Raw genomic sequence first — 14,050 nt, 5'->3', positions numbered from 1 at the left:
TCATGTTTTGTAACACAATAAAGTTTTGCTCCAGGTGAGGCTCGAACTCACAGCCTCTGTTGTGATTTCGGTATTTGTGACAAACTTTTCCCATTGCGACTTTCTACTAACATTTTGTTTTGTAACACAATAAAAATGTGGTCAAGGTGAGGCTCGATCTCACAGCCTCTGCATCTCATACTGTTTATAAGGACAGCGCACAACCGATTGCACCACTGGAGCTTGTGGTTTAGATATTTGTGACAGAATTTTCCGATTACGACTTCCTACTAACATTATGTTTTGTAACACAATAATAATGTGCTCCAGGTGAGGCTCGAACTCACAGCCTCTGCATCTCATACTGTTTATAAGTACAGCGCACTAACCGATTGCACCACTGGAGCTTGTGATTTAGATATTTGTGACAAAAATTTCCCGTTGCGAATTTCTACTGATATTATGTTTTGTAACACAATTATAATGTGCTCCAGGTGAAGCTCGAACTCACAGCCTCTGCATCTCATACTGTTTATAAGTACAGCGCGCTAACCGATTGCGCCACTGGAGCTTGTGGTTGAGATATTTGTGACAAAAATTTGCCATTCCGAATTTCTACTGATATTATGTTTTGTAACACAATGAAGTTTTGCTCCAGGTGAGGCTCGAACTCACAGCCTCTGCATCTCATACTGTTTATAAGGACAGCGCACTAACCGATTGCACCACTGGAGCTTGTGGTTTAGATATTTGTTACAAAATTTTCCGATTACGACTTCCTACTAACATTATGTTTTGTAACACAATAATAATGTGCTCCAGGTGAGGCTCGAACTCACAGCCTCTGCATCTCATACTGTTTATAAGTACAGCGCGCTAACCGATTGCGCCACTGGAGCTTGTGGTTGAGATATTTGTGACAAAAATTTGCCATTCCGAATTTCTACTAACATTATGTTTTGTAAAACAATAAAATTGTGCTCCAGGTGAAGCTCGAACTCACAGTCTCTGCATGTCATACTGATTATAAGTTCAGCGCACTAACCAATTGCATGACTGGAGCTTGAGATTTAGGTACAAATCACCAAATTTTTCCATTGCGACTTTCTACTAATATTATGTTTTGTAAAACAATAAAAATGTGCTCCAGGTGAGGCTCGAACTCACAGCCTCTGCATCTCCTACTGTTTTTAGGTACAGCTCACTAACCGATTGCAATACTGGAGCTTGTGATTTAGATATTTGTGACAAAAATTTCCCGTTGCGAATTTCTACTGATATTATGTTTTCTAACACAATAATAATGTGCTCCAGGTGAAGCTCGAACTCACAGCCTCTGCATCTCATACTGTTTATAAGTACAGCGCGCTAACCGATTGCGCCACTGGAGCTTGTGGTTTAGATATTTGTGACAAAAATTTGCCATTCCGAATTTCTACTAACATTATGTTTTGTAACACAATAAAAGTGTGGTCCAGGTGAGGCTCGAACTCACAGCCTCTGCATCTCATACTGTTTATAAGTACAGCGCACTAACCGATTGCGCCACTGGAGCTTGTGGTTTAGATATTTGTGACAAAAATTTGCCATTCCGAATTTCTACTAACATTATGTTTTGTAACACAATAAAAATGTGCTCCAGGTGAGGCTCGAACTCACAGTCTCTGCATGTCATACTGATTATAAGTTCAGCGCACTTACCAATTGCATGACTGGAGCTTGAGATTAAGGTACAAATCACCAAATTTTTCCATTGCGACTTTCTACTAACATTATGTTTTGTAAAACAATAAAAATGTGCTCCAGGTGAGGCTCGAACTCACAGCCTCTGCATCTCATACTGTTTTTAAGTACAGCTCACTAACCAATTGCACCACTGGAGCTTGTGATTTCGGTATTTGTGACAAACTTTTCCCATTGCGACTTTCTACTAACATTTTGTTTTGTAACACAATAAAAATGTGGTCAAGGTGAGGCTCGATCTCACAGCCTCTGAATCTCATACTGTTTATAAGATTAGCACACTAACCATTTGCATGACTGGAGCTTGTTATTTGGGTGCAATTCACCAAATATTTCCCTTGCGAATTTCTACTAACATCGTGTTTTGTAACACAATAATAATGTGCTCCGGGTGAGGCTCGAACTCACAGCATCTGCATCTCATACTGTTTTTAAGTACAGCGCACTAACCGATTGCACCACTGGAGCTTGTGGTTTAGATATTTGTGACAAAACTTTCCCATTACGACTTTCTACTATCATAATGTTTAGTAACACAATAAAAATGTGCTCCAGGTGAGGCTCGAACTCACAGCCTCTGCATCTCATACTGTTTATAAGTACAGCGCGCTAACCGATTGCGCCACTGGAGCTTGTGGTTTAGATATTTGTGACAAAAATTTGCCATTGCGAATTTCCACTAACATTATGTTTTGTAACACAATAAAGCTTTGCTTCAGGTGAGGCTCGAACTCACAGCCTCTGCATCTCATACTGTTTATAAGTACAGCGCGCTAACCGATTGCGCCACTGGAGCTTGCGGCTGAGATATTTGTGACAACAATTTGCCATTCCGAATTTCTACTAACATTATGTTTTGTAACACAATAAAATTGTGCTCCAGGTGATGTTCGAACTCACAGTCTCTGCATGTCATACTGATTATAAGTTCAGCGCACTTACCAATTGCATGACTGGAGCTTGAGATTTAGGTACAAATCACCAAAATTTTCCATTGCGACTTTCTACTAACATTATGTTTTGTAACACAATAAAAATGTGCTCCAGGTGAGGCTCGAACTCACAGCCTCTGCATCTCATACTGTTTTTAAGTACAGCTCACTAACCAATTGCACCACTGGAGCTTGTGATTTCGGTATTTGTGACAAACTTTTCCCATTCCGACTTTCTACTAACATTTTGTTTTGTAACCCAATAAAAACGTGGTCAAGGTGAGGCTCGAACTCACAGCCTCTGCATCTCATACTGTTTATAAGTACAGCGCACTAACCGATTGCGCCACTGGAGCTTGTGCTTTAGATATTTGTGGCAAATTTTTGCCATTCCGAATTTCTACTAACATTATGTTTTGTAACACAATAAAAATGTTCTCCAGGTGAGGCTCGAACTCACAGCCTCTGCATGTCATACTGATTATAAGATCAGCACACTAACCATTTGCACGACTGGAGCTTGTGATTTGGGTACAAATCACCAAATTTTTCCATTGCAAATTTCTACTGACACTATGTTTTGTAACACAATAATAATGTGCTCCAGGTGAGGCTCGACCTCACAGCCTCTGCATCTCATACTGTTTATAAGTACAGCGCGCTAACCGATTGCACCACTGGAGCTTGTGGTTTAGATATTTGTGACAAAATTTTCCCATTACGACTTTCTACTATCATAATGTTTTGTAACACAATAAAAATGTGCTCCAGGTGAGGCTCGAACTCACAGCCTCTGCATCTCATACTGGTTATAAGTACAGCGTGCTAACCAATTGCGCCACTGGAGCTTGTGGTTTAGATATTTGTGACAAAATTTTCCCATTACGACTTTCTACTATCATTATGTTTTGTAACACAATAAAAATGCGCTCCAGGTGAGGCTCGAACTCACAGCCTCTGCATCTCATACTGTTTATAAGTACAGCGCACTAACCGATTGCACCACTGGAGCTTGTGATTTAGATATTTGTGTCAAAAATTTCCCGTTGCGAATTTCTACTGATATTATGTTTTGTAACACAATTATAATGTGCTCCAGGTGAAGCTCAAACTCACAGCCTCTGCATCTCATACTGTTTATAAGTACAGCGCGCTAACCGATTGCGCCACTGGAGCTTGTGGTTTAGATCTTTGTGACAAAAATTTTCCATTGCGATTTCCACTAACATCATGTTTTGTAACACAATAAAGTTTTGCTCCAGGTGAGGCTCGAACTCACAGCCTCTGCATCTCATACTGTTTATAAGGACAGCGCACTAACCGATTGCACCACTGGAGCTTGTGGTTTAGATATTTGTGACAGAATTTTCCGATTACGACTTCCTACTAACATTATGTTTTGTAACACAATAATAATGTGCTCCAGGTGAGGCTCGAACTCACAGCCTCTGCATCTCATACTGTTTATAAGTACAGCGCGCTAACCGATTGCGCCACTGGAGCTTGTGGTTGAGATATTTGTGACAAAAATTTGCCATTCCGAATTTCTACTAACATTATGTTTTGTAAAACAATAAAATTGTGCTCCAGGTGAAGCTCGAACTCACAGTCTCTGCATGTCATACTGATTATAAGTTCAGCGCACTAACCAATTGCATGACTGGAGCTTGAGATTTAGGTACAAATCACCAAATTTTTCCATTGCGACTTTCTACTAATATTATGTTTTGTAAAACAATAAAAATGTGCTCCAGGTGAGGCTCGAACTCACAGCCTCTGCATCTCCTACTGTTTTTAGGTACAGCTCACTAACCGATTGCACCACTGGAGCTTGTGATTTAGATATTTGTGACAAAAATTTCCCGTTGCGAATTTCTACTGATATTATGTTTTGTAACACAATAATAATGTGCTCCAAGTGAAGCTCGAACTCACAGCCTCTGCATCTCATACTGCTTATAAGTACAGCGCGCTAACCGATTGCGCCACTGGAGCTTTTGGTTTAGATATTTGTGACAAAACTTTGCCATTCCGAATTTCTACTAACATTATGTTTTGTAACACAATAAAAGTGTGGTCCAGGTGAGGCTCGAACTCACAGTCTCTGCATGTCATACTGATTATAAGTTCAGCGCACTTACCAATTGCACGACTGGAGCTTGAGATTAAGGTACAAATCACCAAATTTTTCCATTGCGACTTCCTACTAACATTATGTTTTGTAACACAATAATAATGTGCTCCAGGTGAGGCTCGAACTCACAGCCTCTGCATCTCATACTGTTTATAAGTACAGCGCGCTAACCGATTGCACCACTGGAGCTTGTGGTTTAGATATTTGTGACAAAAATTTCCCATTGCGACTTTCTACTAACATTTTGTTTTGTAACACAATTATAATGTGCTCCAGGTGAAGCTCGAACTCACAGCCTCTGCATCTCATACTGATTATAAGTACAGCGCACTAACCGATTGCACCACTGGAGCTTGTGGTTTAGATATTTGTGACAAAACTTTCCCATTACGACTTTCTACTATCATTATGTTTTGTAACACAATAAAAATGTGCTCCAGGTGAGGCTCGAACTCACAGCCTCTGCATCTCATACTGTTTATAAGTACAGCGCGCTAACCGATGGCACCACTGGAGCTTGTGGTTTAGAAATTTGTGACAAAATTTTCCCATTACGACTTCCTACTATCATAATGTTTTGTCACACAATAAAAATGTGCTCCAGGTGAGGCTCGAACTCACAGCCTCTGCATCCCATACTGTTTATAAGTACAGCTCGCTAACCGATTGCACCACTGGAGCTTGCGGTTTAGATATTTGTGACCAAATTTTGCCATTGCGAATTTCTACTACCATTATGTTTTGTAATACAATAAAAATGTGCTCCAGGTGAGGCTCGAACTCACAGCCTCTGCATGTCATACTGATTATAAGATCAGCACACTAACCATTTGCACGACTGGAGCTTGTGATTTGGGTACAAATCACCAAATTTTTCCATTGCAAATTTCTACTGACACTATGTTTTGTAACACAATAAAAATGTGCTCCAGGTGAGGCTCGAACTCACAGCCTCTGCATCTCATACTGTTTATAAGTACAGCGCGCTAACCGATTGCGCCACTGGAGCTTGTGGTTTAGATATTTGTGACAAAAATTTTCCATTGCGAATTTCCACTAACATCATGTTTTGTAACACAATAAAGTTTTGCTCCAGGTGAGGCTCGAACTCACAGCCTCTGCATCTCATACTGTTTATAAGGACAGCGCACTCACCGATTGCACCACTGGAGCTTGTGGTTTAGATATTTGTGACAGAATTTTCCGATTACGACTTCCTACTAACATTATGTTTTGTAACACAATAATAATGTGCTCCAGGTGATGCTCGAACTCACAGCCTCTGCATCTCATACTGTTTATAAGTACAGCGCGCTAACCGATTGCATCACTGGAGCTTGTGGTTGAGATATTTGTGACACAAATTTGCCATTCCGAATTTCTACTAACATTATGTTTTGTAAAACAATAAAAATGTGCTCCAGGTGAGGCTCGAACTCACAGCCTCTGCATCTCATACTGTTTATAAGTACAGCGCGCTAACCGATGGCACCACTGGAGCTTGTGGTTTAGAAATTTGTGACAAAATTTTCCCATTACGACTTCCTACTATCATAATGTTTTGTCAAACAATAAAAATGTGCTCCAGGTGAGGCTCGAACTCACAGCCTCTGCATCCCATACTGTTTATAAGTACAGCTCGCTAACCGATTGCACCACTGGAGCTTGCGGTTTAGATATTTGTGACCAAATTTTGCCATTGCGAATTTCTACTACCATTATGTTTTGTAACACAATAAAATTGTGCTCCAGGTGAGGCTCGAACTCACAGCCTCTGCATGTCATACTGAGTATAAGATTAGCACACTAACCATTTGCATGACTGGAGCTTGTGATTTGGGTACAATTCACCAAATATTTCCATTGCGAATTTCTACTAACATCATGTTTTGTAACACAATAATTATGTGCTCCAGGTGAGGCTCGAACTCACAGCCTCTGCATCTCATACTGTTTATAAGTACAGCGCACTAACCGATTGCACCACTGGAGCTTGTGGTTTAGATATTTGTGACAGAATTTTCCGATTACGACATCCTACTAACATTATGTTTTGTAACACAATAATAATGTGCTCCAGGTGAGGATCGAACTCACAGCCTCTGCCTCTCATACTGTTTATAAGTACAGCGCACTAACCGATTGCACCACTGGAGCTTGTGATTTAGATATTTGTGACAAAAGTTTCCCGTTGCGAATTTCTACTGATATTATGTTTTGTAACACAATAATAATGTGCTCCAGGTGAAGCTCGAACTCACAGCCTCTGCATCTCATACTGTTTATAAGTACAGCGCGCTAACCAATTGCGCCACTGGAGCTTGTGGTTTAGATATTTGTGACAAAAATTTGCCATTGCGAATTTCCACTAACATTATGTTTTGTAACACAATAAAGTTTTGCTCCAGGTGAGGCTCGAACTCACAGCCTCTGCATCTCATACTGTTTATAAGTACAGCGCACTAACCGATTGCACCACTGGAGCTTGTGGTTGAAATATTTGTGACAAAAATTTGCCATTCCGAATTTCTACTAACATTATGTTTTGTAACACAATAAAAATGTGCTCCAGGTGAGGCTCGAACTCACAGCCTCTGCATCTCATACTGTTTATAAGTACAGCGCACTAACCGATTGCACCACTGGAGCTTGTGGTTGAAATATTTGTGACAAAAATTTGCCATTCCGAATTTCAACTAACATTATGTTTTGTAACACAATAAAAATGTGCTCCAGGTGAGGCTCGAACTCACAGTCTCTGCATGTCATACTGATTATAAGTTCAGCGCACTTACCAATTGCATGACTGGAGCTTGAGATTTAGGTACAAATCACCAAATTTTTCCATTGCGACTTTCTACTAACATTATGTTTTGTAAAACAATAAAAATTTGCTCCAGGTGAGGCTCGAACTCACAGCCTCTGCATCTCATACTGTTTTTAAGTACAGCTCACTAACCAATTGCACCACTGGAGCTTGTGATTTCGGTATTTGTGACAAACTTTTCCCATTGCGACTTTCTACTAACATTTTGTTTTGTAACACAATAATAATGTGGTCAAGGTGAGGCTCGAACTCACAGCCTCTGCATCTCATACTGTTTATATGTACAGCGCGCTAACCGATTGCACCACTGGATCTTGTGGTTTATGTATTTGTGACAAAAATTTGCCATTGCGAATTTTTACTAACATTATGTTTTGTAACGCAATAAAAATGTGCTCCAGGTGAGGCTCGAACTCACAGCCTCTGCATGTCATACTGATTATAAGATCAGCACACTAACCATTTGCACGACTGGAGCATGTGATTTGGGTACAAATCACCAAATTTTTCCATTGCAAATTTCTACTGACACTATGTTTTGTAACACAATAAAAATGTGCTCCAGGTGAGGCTCGAACTCACAGCCTCTGCATCTCATACTGTTTATAAGTACAGCGCGCTAACCGATTGCGCCACTGGAGCTTGTGGTTTAGATACTTGTGACAAAAATTTTCCACTGCGAATTTCCACTAACATCATGTTTTGTAACACAATAAAGTTTTGCTCCAGGTGAGGCTCGAACTCACAGCCTCTGCATCTCATACTGTTTATAAGGACAGCGCACTAACCGATTGCACCACTGGAGCTTGTGGTTTAGATATTTGTGACAGAATTTTCCGATTACGACTTCCTACTAACATTATGTTTTGTAACACAATAATAATGTGCTCCAGGTGAGGCTCGAACTCACAGCCTCTGCATCTCATACTGTTTATAAGTACAGCGCGCTAACCGATTGCGCCACTGGAGCTTGTGGTTTAGATATTTGTGACAAAATTTCCCCATTACGACTTTCTACTATCATTATGTTTTGTAACACAATAAAAATGCGCTCCAGGTGAGGCTCGAACTCACAGCCTCTACATCTCATACTGTTTATAAGTACAGCGGGCTAACCAATTGCACCACTGGAGCTTGTGGTTTAGATATTTCTGACAAAATTTTCCCATTACGACTTTCTACTATCATTATGTTTTGTAACACAATAAAAATGCGCTCCAGGTGAGGCTCGAACTCACAGCCTCTGCATCTCATACTGTTTATAAGTACAGCGCACTAACTGATTGCACCACTGGAGCTTGTGGTTTAGATATTTGTGACAAAGTTTTCCCATTACGACTTTCCACTAACATAATGTTTGTAACACAATAAAAATGTGGTCCAGGTGAGGCTCGATCTCACAGCCTCTGCATCTCATACTGTTTATAAGTACAGCGCGCTAACCGATTGCGCCACTGTAGCTTGTGGTTTAGATATTTGTGACAGAATTTTCCGATTACGACTTCCTGCTAACATTATGTTTTGTAACACAATAATAATGTGCTCCAGGTGAGGCTCGAACTCACAGCCTCTGCATCTCATACTGTTTATAAGTACAGCGCACTAACCGATTGCACCACTGGAGCTTGTGATTTAGATATTTGTGACAAAATTTTCCCATTACGACTTTCTACTATCATTATGTTTTGTAACACGATAAAAATGCGCGCCAGGTGAGGCTCGAACTCACAGACTCTGCATCTCATACTGTTTATAAGTACAGCGGGCTAACCAATTGCGCCACTGGAGCTTGTGGTTTAGATATTTGTGACAAAATTTTCCCATTACGACTTTCTACTATCATTATGTTTTGTAACACAATAAAAATGTGGTCAAGGTGAGGCTCGAACTCACAACCGCTGCATCTCATACTGATTATAAATACAGCGGGCTAACCAATTGCGCCACTGGAGCTTGTGGTTTAGATATTTGTGACAAAATTTTCCCATTACGACTTTCTACTATCATTATGTTTTGTAACACAATAAAAATGCGCTCCAGGTGAGGCTCGAACTCACAGCCTCTGCATCTCATACTGTTTATAAGTACAGCGCACTAACCGATTGCACCACTGGAGCTTGTGATTTAGATATTTGTGACAAAATTTTCCCGTTGCGAATTTCTACTGATATTATGTTTTGTAACACAATTATAATGTGCTCCAGGTGAAGCTCGAACTCACAGCCTCTGCATGTCATACTGTTTATAAGTACAGCGCGCTAACCGATTGCGCCACTGGAGCTTGTGGTTTAGATATTTGTGACAAAAATTTTCCATTGCGAATTTCCACTAACATCATGTTTTGTAACACAATGAAGTTTTGCTCCAGGTGAGGCTCGAACTCACAGCCTCTGCATCTCATACTGTTTATAAGGACAGCGCACTAACCGATTGCACCACTGGAGCTTGTGGTTTAGATATTTGTGACAGAATTTTCCGATTACGACTTCCTACTAACATTATGTTTTGTAACACAATAATAATGTGCTCCAGGTGAGGCTCGAACTCACAGCCTCTGCATCTCATACTGTTTATAAGTACAGCGCGCTAACCGATTGCGCCACTGGAGCTTGTGGTTGAGATATTTGTGACAAAAATTTGCCATTCCGAATTTCTACTAACATTATGTTTTGTAAAACAATAAAATTGTGCTCCAGGTGAAGCTCGAACTCACAGTCTCTGCATGTCATACTGATTATAAGTTCAGCGCACTAACCAATTGCATGACTGGAGCTTGAGATTTAGGTACAAATCACCAAATTTTTCCATTGCGACTTTCTACTAATATTATGTTTTGTAAAACAATAAAAATGTGCTCCAGGTGAGGCTCGAACTCACAGCCTCTGCATCTCCTACTGTTTTTAGGTACAGCTCACTAACCGATTGCACCACTGGAGCTTGTGATTTAGATATTTGTGACAAAAATTTCCCGTTGCGAATTTCTACTGATATTATGTTTTGTAACACAATAATAATGTACTCCAGGTGAAGCTCGAACTCACAGCCTCTGCATCTCATACTGTTTATAAGTACAGCGCGCTAACCGATTGCGCCACTGGAGCTTGTGGTTTAGATATTTGTGACAAAAATTTGCCATTCCGAATTTCTACTAACATTATGTTTTGTAACACAATAAAAATGTGCTCCAGGTGAGGCTCGAATTCACAGCCTCTGCATGTCATACTGATTATAAGTACAGCGCACTTACCAATTGCATGACTGGAGCTTGAGATTAAGGTACAAATCACCAAATTTTTCCATTGCGACTTTCTACTAACATTATGTTTTGTAAAACAATAAAAATGTGCTCCAGGTGAGGCTCGAACTCACAGCCTCTGCATCTCATACTGTTTTTAAGTACAGCTCACTAACCAATTGCACCACTGGAGCTTGTGATTTCGGTATTTGTGACAAACTTTTCCCATTGCGACTTTCTACTAACATTATGTTTTGTAACACAATAATAATGTGCTCCAGGTGAAGCTCGAACTCACAGCCTCTGCATCTCATACTGATTATAAGTACAGCGCACTAACCGATTGCACCACTGGAGCTTGTGGTTTAGATATTTGTGACAAAACTTTCCCATTACGCCTTTCTACTATCATAATGTTTTGTAACACAATAAAAATGTGCTCCAGGTGAGGCTCGAACTCACAGCCTCTGCATCTCATACTGTTTATAAGTACAGCGCGCTAACCGATTGCACCACTGGAGCTTGTGGTTTAGATATTTGTGACAAAATTTTCCCATTACGACTTCCTACTATCATAATGTTTTGTCACAATAAAATTGTGCTCCAGGTGAGGCTCGAACGCACAGCCTCTGCATGTCATACTGATTATAAGATTAGCACACTAACCAATTGCATGACTGGAGCTTGTTATTTGGGTACAATTCACCAAATATTTCCATTGCGAATTTCTACTAACATCGTGTTTTGTAACACAATAATAATGTGCTCCAGGTGAGGCTCCAACTCACAGCATCTGCATCTCATACTGTTTATAAGTACAGCGCACTAACCGATTGCACCACTGGAGCTTGTGTTTTAGATATTTGTGACAAAGTTTTCCCATTACGACTTTCCACTAACATAATGTTTGTAACACAATAAAAATGTGGTCCAGGTGAGGCTCGAACTCACAGCCTCTGCATCTCATACTGTTTATAAGGACAGCGCACTCACCGATTGCACCACTGGAGCTTGTGGTTTAGATATTTGTGACAGAATTTTCCGATTACGACTTCCTACTAACATTATGTTTTGTAACACAATAATAATGTGCTCCAGGTGATGCTCGAACTCACAGCCTCTGCATCTCATACTGTTTATAAGTACAGCGCGCTAACCGATTGCATCACTGGAGCTTGTGGTTGAGATATTTGTGACACAAATTTGCCATTCCGAATTTCTACTAACATTATGTTTTGTAAAACAATAAAAATGTGCTCCAGGTGAGGCTCGAACTCACAGCCTCTGCATCTCATACTGTTTATAAGTACAGCGCGCTAACCGATGGCACCACTGGAGCTTGTGGTTTAGAAATTTGTGACAAAATTTTCCCATTACGACTTCCTACTATCATAATGTTTTGTCAAACAATAAAAATGTGCTCCAGGTGAGGCTCGAACTCACAGCCTCTGCATCCCATACTGTTTATAAGTACAGCTCGCTAACCGATTGCACCACTGGAGCTTGCGGTTTAGATATTTGTGACCAAATTTTGCCATTGCGAATTTCTACTACCATTATGTTTTGTAACACAATAAAATTGTGCTCCAGGTGAGGCTCGAACTCACAGCCTCTGCATGTCATACTGAGTATAAGATTAGCACACTAACCATTTGCATGACTGGAGCTTGTGATTTGGGTACAATTCACCAAATATTTCCATTGCGAATTTCTACTAACATCATGTTTTGTAACACAATAATTATGTGCTCCAGGTGAGGCTCGAACTCACAGCCTCTGCATCTCATACTGTTTATAAGTACAGCGCACTAACCGATTGCACCACTGGAGCTTGTGGTTTAGATATTTGTGACAGAATTTTCCGATTACGACATCCTACTAACATTATGTTTTGTAACACAATAATAATGTGCTCCAGGTGAGGATCGAACTCACAGCCTCTGCCTCTCATACTGTTTATAAGTACAGCGCACTAACCGATTGCACCACTGGAGCTTGTGATTTAGATATTTGTGACAAAAGTTTCCCGTTGCGAATTTCTACTGATATTATGTTTTGTAACACAATAATAATGTGCTCCAGGTGAAGCTCGAACTCACAGCCTCTGCATCTCATACTGTTTATAAGTACAGCGCGCTAACCAATTGCGCCACTGGAGCTTGTGGTTTAGATATTTGTGACAAAAATTTGCCATTGCGAATTTCCACTAACATTATGTTTTGTAACACAATAAAGTTTTGCTCCAGGTGAGGCTCGAACTCACAGCCTCTGCATCTCATACTGTTTATAAGTACAGCGCACTAACCGATTGCACCACTGGAGCTTGTGGTTGAAATATTTGTGACAAAAATTTGCCATTCCGAATTTCTACTAACATTATGTTTTGTAACACAATAAAAATGTGCTCCAGGTGAGGCTCGAACTCACAGCCTCTGCATCTCATACTGTTTATAAGTACAGCGCACTAACCGATTGCACCACTGGAGCTTGTGGTTGAAATATTTGTGACAAAAATTTGCCATTCCGAATTTCAACTAACATTATGTTTTGTAACACAATAAAAATGTGCTCCAGGTGAGGCTCGAACTCACAGTCTCTGCATGTCATACTGATTATAAGTTCAGCGCACTTACCAATTGCATGACTGGAGCTTGAGATTTAGGTACAAATCACCAAATTTTTCCATTGCGACTTTCTACTAACATTATGTTTTGTAAAACAATAAAAATTTGCTCCAGGTGAGGCTCGAACTCACAGCCTCTGCATCTCATACTGTTTTTAAGTACAGCTCACTAACCAATTGCACCACTGGAGCTTGTGATTTCGGTATTTGTGACAAACTTTTCCCATTGCGACTTTCTACTAACATTTTGTTTTGTAACACAATAATAATGTGGTCAAGGTGAGGCTCGAACTCACAGCCTCTGCATCTCATACTGTTTATATGTACAGCGCGCTAACCGATTGCACCACTGGATCTTGTGGTTTATGTATTTGTGACAAAAATTTGCCATTGCGAATTTTTACTAACATTATGTTTTGTAACGCAATAAAAATGTGCTCCAGGTGAGGCTCGAACTCACAGCCTCTGCATGTCATACTGATTATAAGATCAGCACACTAACCATTTGCACGACTGGAGCATGTGATTTGGGTACAAATCACCAAATTTTTCCATTGCAAATTTCTACTGACACTAT

The 14,050-nt window shown here is 40.2% G+C and overlaps 10 non-coding genes across 10 annotated transcripts; all 10 read right to left on the bottom strand.

The window, feature by feature from the left end:
• Nucleotides 1–793: 793 nt before the first annotated feature.
• On the bottom strand, nt 794–878 carry Trnai-uau (transfer RNA isoleucine (anticodon UAU)). Its single transcript is given in 2 exon segments — nt 794–829; nt 841–878. It is a non-coding gene; the product is annotated as a tRNA-Ile (tRNA).
• A 1,391-nt stretch (nt 879–2,269) lies between these two features.
• Trnai-uau (transfer RNA isoleucine (anticodon UAU)) lies at nt 2,270–2,354 on the bottom strand. The gene is given in 2 exon segments: nt 2,270–2,305; nt 2,317–2,354. It is a non-coding gene; the product is annotated as a tRNA-Ile (tRNA).
• Nucleotides 2,355–2,433: 79 nt separating this feature from the next.
• Trnai-uau (transfer RNA isoleucine (anticodon UAU)) lies at nt 2,434–2,518 on the bottom strand. The gene is given in 2 exon segments: nt 2,434–2,469; nt 2,481–2,518. It is a non-coding gene; the product is annotated as a tRNA-Ile (tRNA).
• Nucleotides 2,519–4,072: 1,554 nt separating this feature from the next.
• Trnai-uau (transfer RNA isoleucine (anticodon UAU)) lies at nt 4,073–4,157 on the bottom strand. Its single transcript is given in 2 exon segments — nt 4,073–4,108; nt 4,120–4,157. It is a non-coding gene; the product is annotated as a tRNA-Ile (tRNA).
• Nucleotides 4,158–4,892: 735 nt separating this feature from the next.
• On the bottom strand, nt 4,893–4,977 carry Trnai-uau (transfer RNA isoleucine (anticodon UAU)). Its single transcript is given in 2 exon segments — nt 4,893–4,928; nt 4,940–4,977. It is a non-coding gene; the product is annotated as a tRNA-Ile (tRNA).
• Nucleotides 4,978–5,712: 735 nt separating this feature from the next.
• On the bottom strand, nt 5,713–5,797 carry Trnai-uau (transfer RNA isoleucine (anticodon UAU)). Its single transcript is given in 2 exon segments — nt 5,713–5,748; nt 5,760–5,797. It is a non-coding gene; the product is annotated as a tRNA-Ile (tRNA).
• A 2,375-nt stretch (nt 5,798–8,172) lies between these two features.
• On the bottom strand, nt 8,173–8,257 carry Trnai-uau (transfer RNA isoleucine (anticodon UAU)). The gene is given in 2 exon segments: nt 8,173–8,208; nt 8,220–8,257. It is a non-coding gene; the product is annotated as a tRNA-Ile (tRNA).
• Nucleotides 8,258–8,500: 243 nt separating this feature from the next.
• Nucleotides 8,501–8,585, bottom strand: Trnai-uau (transfer RNA isoleucine (anticodon UAU)). Its single transcript is given in 2 exon segments — nt 8,501–8,536; nt 8,548–8,585. It is a non-coding gene; the product is annotated as a tRNA-Ile (tRNA).
• Nucleotides 8,586–10,139: 1,554 nt separating this feature from the next.
• Nucleotides 10,140–10,224, bottom strand: Trnai-uau (transfer RNA isoleucine (anticodon UAU)). The gene is given in 2 exon segments: nt 10,140–10,175; nt 10,187–10,224. It is a non-coding gene; the product is annotated as a tRNA-Ile (tRNA).
• Nucleotides 10,225–11,287: 1,063 nt separating this feature from the next.
• On the bottom strand, nt 11,288–11,372 carry Trnai-uau (transfer RNA isoleucine (anticodon UAU)). Its single transcript is given in 2 exon segments — nt 11,288–11,323; nt 11,335–11,372. It is a non-coding gene; the product is annotated as a tRNA-Ile (tRNA).
• Nucleotides 11,373–14,050: the final 2,678 nt, after the last annotated feature.

The sequence above is a fragment of the Watersipora subatra genome, chromosome 1 (genome assembly GCF_963576615.1).
Source record: "Watersipora subatra chromosome 1, tzWatSuba1.1, whole genome shotgun sequence".
NCBI lineage: Eukaryota > Metazoa > Bryozoa > Gymnolaemata > Cheilostomatida > Watersiporidae > Watersipora > Watersipora subatra.
Note: the sequence above shows the minus strand (reverse complement) of the source record. Positions and strands in the feature narration are given on the sequence as shown.